Here is a 6,462-nt window from a genome sequence, read left to right on the forward strand (position 1 = left end):
TAATATTAATCTATATAATACTATTTAATAAAAAATATTTCTTTCTTATATAAATTCAATATTCATTAGATAGAGAAAAAAGAACAATTTTTTGTGATACAATTTAATATTTATCACCTTTTATCTGACACCAATCGGACAATTTTCTACAAGTGTTTGATTAATGTCCAGTAAAACATTGGCCACGAATAATGTGGTAGAATAGTATCATAGTATGTATATCTATCCATGTTTTTATCTCGTAAAACCCATTTTATATGCAAATTTTCGTTGGTAGTCATCTACCAATTCGTAATTTTGAAGGCTGAATTTTACACGGTTTTTTATTACGTAATGCTTTTCTGCGCTTTTTATTACGTACAGTTTTATTACATCGGCACTCTAGTTTACGATAAGTGTAATCATAAGAACTCTTGAAAATCATTCCGAAGGAATTAGATGAAAGACAATTTCTAGTCGAATCATCGAAGTGAGAGATATGATTTCACAAAGAAAGGTATAAAATTTTGACAGCAAGCGTCGATAAAACTTATTTTTAAATCATTTAAATGTCACATTATTCATCACTTATGTTTTATCAATTATCTTTTTTTTATTTTTCATTTAAATATTGGTTATAATTTTACCTAGTATATTCGATACGCGTGTGACGTATATTTAACACTTATTTCCTTCCTGTACATCTCTGTGAGGAGTACAAGAAGGAAATAATGTTAAATACGTTAATACGAATAATTTGCGTTCCACGGCGTATCGCTGACACATTCTCCTGAGATGCATCAAATGTTTTGATCAAGAGACTCGTATGCAATTCACAAATACACGAGTGCACATAATTATCTTTTTATATAGAATACTCTTCTTTCCTTTCTTCTCCATTATTTTTCGAGGCATTCCTTTCTGCCTCTTTTTACTACATATTTCGTGCTCCATTACCTTTGTACATAAAATTTCATCTAGTATGAATCTTCCATTATAATGTGTATTTATTTTATTCGTCTTTCTCTTTTTTCTCTTTTTTTTAGAACTGTCAATGTGTGTGAGCGTGTGCGCGCGCGCGCGCGCGTGTGTGTGAGAACGTGAAAATATTGATGAGGAGCAAAGTCTTTTTCGAATGTTCCTCTAGCCCCAACTTCAGAGCTCGTTCTCTCATTATCGTCACTTATGTCCTGCGCTTTTTCTTTCATCTCTGTCCTTTTACTTTACTTCTTGCTTTCTTTCCTCCCGATATACAAGATGTTTTACATAATCTGTCCTCTATCATAATAATAGAATCGGTCGAATTTCGAGACGATTTTTCCTCTATTTCAAAAGAAAAAAACCATCGTTTATCACTTTAATATATTTAATGTATTAATTATCATGATAATTAAAAAATCTCGAATTAATTTTGAGATGAATTAAATTTAAAATTAAAGGGAAAGATGAAGGAGAGAGAAGGAGAAAGAGAGAGAAATGTGTATTATAAGCAAAAATAAATTTTATACATATACAATAGAAAAATATTTTTAAATAAAGATATATATACATATATACACATACTATTATATTTATATTATATTTATTATATGTTTCTTTCTAAAACATAATTTGGGAAAACTTCTTTATTTTTAATCGTTCGTAATTTGAGAAGCATGTTGACATATCGATGGTTTTAGTTGAGGAAGAATCTGCTCCAAATTGTTCGTAGTATCTGTTGTTAAAATTAAGCACAGTCGTCGTGAAACATCGTGTATATTTACGATACATGCATAATCGCGCGTTGATAAATATTTGCTTTTTTTTTCGTCCTTTATATATGACTGTCTGTCGTTCTCGTTATTGTAACGCATTTTTATCGCGTCATTAGAGTCTACACAATGTTTGCGATTACGCATTATCAAAGTTGCGATATGCATATTAGCCGCGCATACTTTTTGCACGTATAGATACAACAGTATGTTAAGTATATGCGTATAGTGGAATTATAATTTTCATATGATAGTCTTAATACGAAAATTAAGAGTGTTTTTGTGTTAAGGTTAAAAAAGTTATTTAATGAGAACGGGCCGAGAAGGCTTAGATAATAACGAGGAGGTGATAAAAAGGATTGTCGCGACCAAGGCCATTAATAAGCACTTGTATGTATCGCCAAGTTAAAATGTCAACGATCGAATTTGCACAAACGACTTTAAATTCGAATGACACGTTTGGGACGAGTGAAACCAGCGACGAAGGTCTTTGATGATTTAATTTTCGTCATATCATCTATTCTTTTTCTTCCGAATTTTCAACAAACAATTCTAATGTATATTTTTCAACGCAGGCGCAGGCGCAGGAATATGGAGTGTTCTAGATTCCGCGCTTTTTTATCACTTTTTTTTTTATAAAGAATTATTTATTTTTTAAATGATAAGTAGGTATACAAATTACAGAAAAGTAATGGCTGAACACGATCTCAGGCGTTTTTGACCAGTATGATACGTGCAAAGAGAATTAATTTGCACGTATTTTCCATAATGTAATATATTATGCAAAAATTGTCGTCGGCTTTACTCGTGTGAGTGAGAACGTTGGTTTAGAAACGTGCGTGCGGAATGACTGCGAATAACATGTATAAACATTAATTAATAAGCCGCGAAGAGAATTCTACCTTCCCATGGTATTCTTCACCTTTAAACGTCGCTTCGTCCTGCCTTCGATATAAGTGATACGTGGTATCCAAGTATCGTGCATTGTTCGTAACATTGGAGATCATTGGGACGAGCGACTTACGCACGCGATAAATATGACTTTCTAGTTCAACGATCAAACGCATATTCAGATAAAAAATTTCTGGATCATCGGTATTCCAATAAAATTCGCGCAAGACGGAAAGCGAGCAAATGCGACTATTGTCATGTAAGATAAAATACGCCGATAATTACCCGAATGCGCAAAGCATATATATAATCGAATACGAGGCGCGAATAGGGATCGTCGAAACTGTCTAGCTTTTACGTAAGAGAGAAGGGAACTGTTTGAAATCGATACATGTATAAATAAGTTTGAGATAGGGATACGTGAAAACGATCTACTCTTGGCATGAAAAAAACGTCATCTATATGACGTAAAATACATTTTTTTTGCAGCATCGACCATTAAACTCGATGAAATTATTGCTGCCGAAAAGAGCGCGTGCGAGGACACATTATGCGAATCATATAAGTCGCCGTTGTTGGCATACCGAACTTTACCTCGAATTGTGATATGTTGTGCTGAATGATCGCGTGTAAATCAAACAGCGTCCGTCAACAGCCATCGACTGCCAAACCCTCGAGATTTCTCTCATAAATTCCTCGCAGCGTGCGATAGGCTTCGGAGTTTACGGACGAGAGAGCAGCTCATCATTGTATAATCAGCGCGTTTTTCACAAATATCTTCTCAAATTCTTTTAATGGGGAGAATCTACAATTTCTAGTTTTACTCACTAATCGTTGTCGATCATCGGCATGACTACAACACATCAATTTAATGCCGGATACTGAGGAATCTGCCGACAGTTTCACCCTTTCATACAATTTTATCATTTTCCTGGGATTAGATGTAAAGATTCTCCTTTCCTATTCTTTTTTGCAGATAATTTATTTTTCGCATAAATGCAAGAGCTGCAATGACACGTAAGCACCGAAGGAGTTTGCGAACGGTTTACTTTTCTGAAAGTGGACGCGAGATCAGCTCAAGGACGCCGCGAAGTTAATGTAATATTTTAAGTGAATGAGATAAAGAGCGACAAAGAGCTACTTTGTATCGAAGGATACGTTCTTTTAATCGTAGCGAAAGCGCGAACTACAGCGAGCACCGAATATGGCTACTACTTCGTTTCGTAAGACGTATCTTGAAAATATTTGTATGTAAATGAATGACAAAACAATAAAAAGAGTATACGCTGTACAAACCTTCTCTCTTTTTTTACGCAATATGTAATTAAATCTTTATCGTGCAACGAGTTACCATGAGAGACAGAGAGAGAGAGAGAGAGAGAGAGAGAGAGAGAGAGAGAGAGAGAGAGAGAGAACAGAGAAATGTAAATGTAATTTTTCTCTTTTTATTTTTTAGAATCGAAAGCTGATAGATTTCGAGTTTGCATGTTTTTATACGCACGTGTATCGTGTGAATGAAATATTTCTTGGAGCTATTTTTAGATGGGCGTCATCGCGTTCACGCGCTATCTACAGCTGAAGCGAAGGCAATCGCCACGTTGTTTTTCATATGATCCGAAAAAAGTTGGATTCTTATAACGTCAAATGTATGTGTATGTGTGTGTATGTGTGTGTGTCGATTAAAAGTTTCAAGCATAATAATTTGATTCACAACATAAGTGAATAACATAATGTAATAATATAACGGGACTGTATAAACAAGACAAGTAGAAACGAAGCTAGCACCATCGGTCTTAAAAAATTATGTTTGTGACTAAAAAAATTCTACGAAAGTTACAAGATAATACACTTTTTATCTGGCTCAATTCGATCAACTGGCCCCGGTAAGGTATTTTTATTTAATGATCAACTACAACCACGGTTATTTGAATTCGGTCCTACATTTTATTACTCAAGGTTAAATCTAAGTTCAATATCTTACATACGTGTAATACAATCGTGGCATCACAACTATTTACGACGATGATGGATCTTCCATTGCATCATCGATGCGTGCTGACTCAATTTCCAATAGGTACATTTTTTTTATTACACAATTATTTACATTAGCATAATTTATCATATATTTATGTCATTACAAATCTGATATCCAATATCTAAAGACCGTGCGTGACTTACGATCAAATTATTCAACTATCTCGAGATCCTTGTATAAATAAAGATAAAATTAATAAAATTTAATAAGCAACGAAAAGCTAATGATAAAAATTTTTAAGAATTATGTAATTTTTTCAAACTCTCTCGCCGGATTATTGGCCTTTGAATTGAAAAATTCTTGTCAATTACTTTCATAAACAGTCTTATTATACCTACTTATTTTGAAAATCATTAATTTCATTCATAATTCTTATAAAGATTATTGCGACAAATGTGATAATAGATTATATCTTTATAAAGAGATGAGGAAATCACTCCAAGTTCTTACGTTACGTTCATGTCATGACATTGTGATTGTCCATGTGTTTCTATAGTAGAACTATTTCTTTCTCATCTCTACAATCTCTACATCTTTTTATAAAAAAAAATCTTTTCTTTGCCTTCTTTTTTATATATCTCTATAAATCTGATGTGATGTGATACGTCCATTTATGTTTTTGCACGAAAAGCATAATACAATGTAGCTTAGTTAGAAGAATGGATCTTACGCTACGTGTCAAGGTAGCGAATGATGATTCGTCGCGTCAACTGGGTGAGGTGGTGCTGCGCAACGGATCGATGAGGGTTTGTGGTATGCCACACGTACCGACGACATATAGGGTAAATTAGAAACTTTAACGCTCTTCTTCAAACAGTTTAGACTAAAAAAGAACCAAAATGTACGCTGTTAAAACAATAAAGAAAAACCATTTGGATTTACATTTACGAAGATGTATTGGCGATTGACCGGTTCAGATTTCTGAGTCTGAGATATTTGCATTGATTTATATATAATATATTGAAGTGATATTTAAAGTGTTTCCGATGAAGCTATTGATAATATTGTGCAAGTAATTGGTAATTTTTTTTTGTTTACAGTACACTTTTTTTGTAGATTTGTAACAATTGTCTCTCTTGTAAATGTGCGTGCGTGCGTGCGTGCGTGCGTGATGGGTAATTTTCAACTGTTCTATAGAGTATCGGACTCTCAATCCATAAGAGGGGTGCGAACATCTTACATTTCTGAATACGAGATAAAATTCCAACTCACAATTAGAATAAAAAATTTCAGTTTATATTTAAAGCTCAAATTTCAATAAATAAATAATTTGGATAATTCCCCGATAGTGTAGTATAATTATATAATTAAAAAATGTTTAAGTTCACAACACACACAAATAATTAAGTCGACTCATTTTTAATACAAAATTAGTTCAGTTAATAGTATAGAAGTCTAAAGGATCTCTAAATATCCAAAAGAATAATTCGCTGAAAAAAAAATTGATTCGAAACGGGTTAAAGAATAAATTGAACGGTTTTACGACATGATAATTATATATATATATAATTTTAAGATGTAGAGATGTATTTTATCTTCAAGATTTTTTTCCTGATGATAGTGGAACATATTCCGATACTCTGTGTGAAGGTATGGGGAAAAAAGCGCAGTGACTCAGTGATACGAGGTCGAAGGGGTGCTCGAAAAGCAACGTAGACATCGGATTCTGGCGGGGATCGCCCGGCCTTCCGAATCGACCGAGCGAGCGAATGGTTTGTCGAGCTGACAGGATCGGGCGATTAATCGAAAGTCAGACTGCCGCGGACTGCCGCTGCGACGCGACGCGACGCGACGCGACGCGACGCA

This window comes from Mycetomoellerius zeteki, unplaced genomic scaffold, assembly GCF_001594055.1.
Source record: "Mycetomoellerius zeteki isolate Tzet28-1 unplaced genomic scaffold, Tzet1.0 scaffold290, whole genome shotgun sequence".
In the NCBI taxonomy this organism is placed as follows: domain Eukaryota; kingdom Metazoa; phylum Arthropoda; class Insecta; order Hymenoptera; family Formicidae; genus Mycetomoellerius; species Mycetomoellerius zeteki.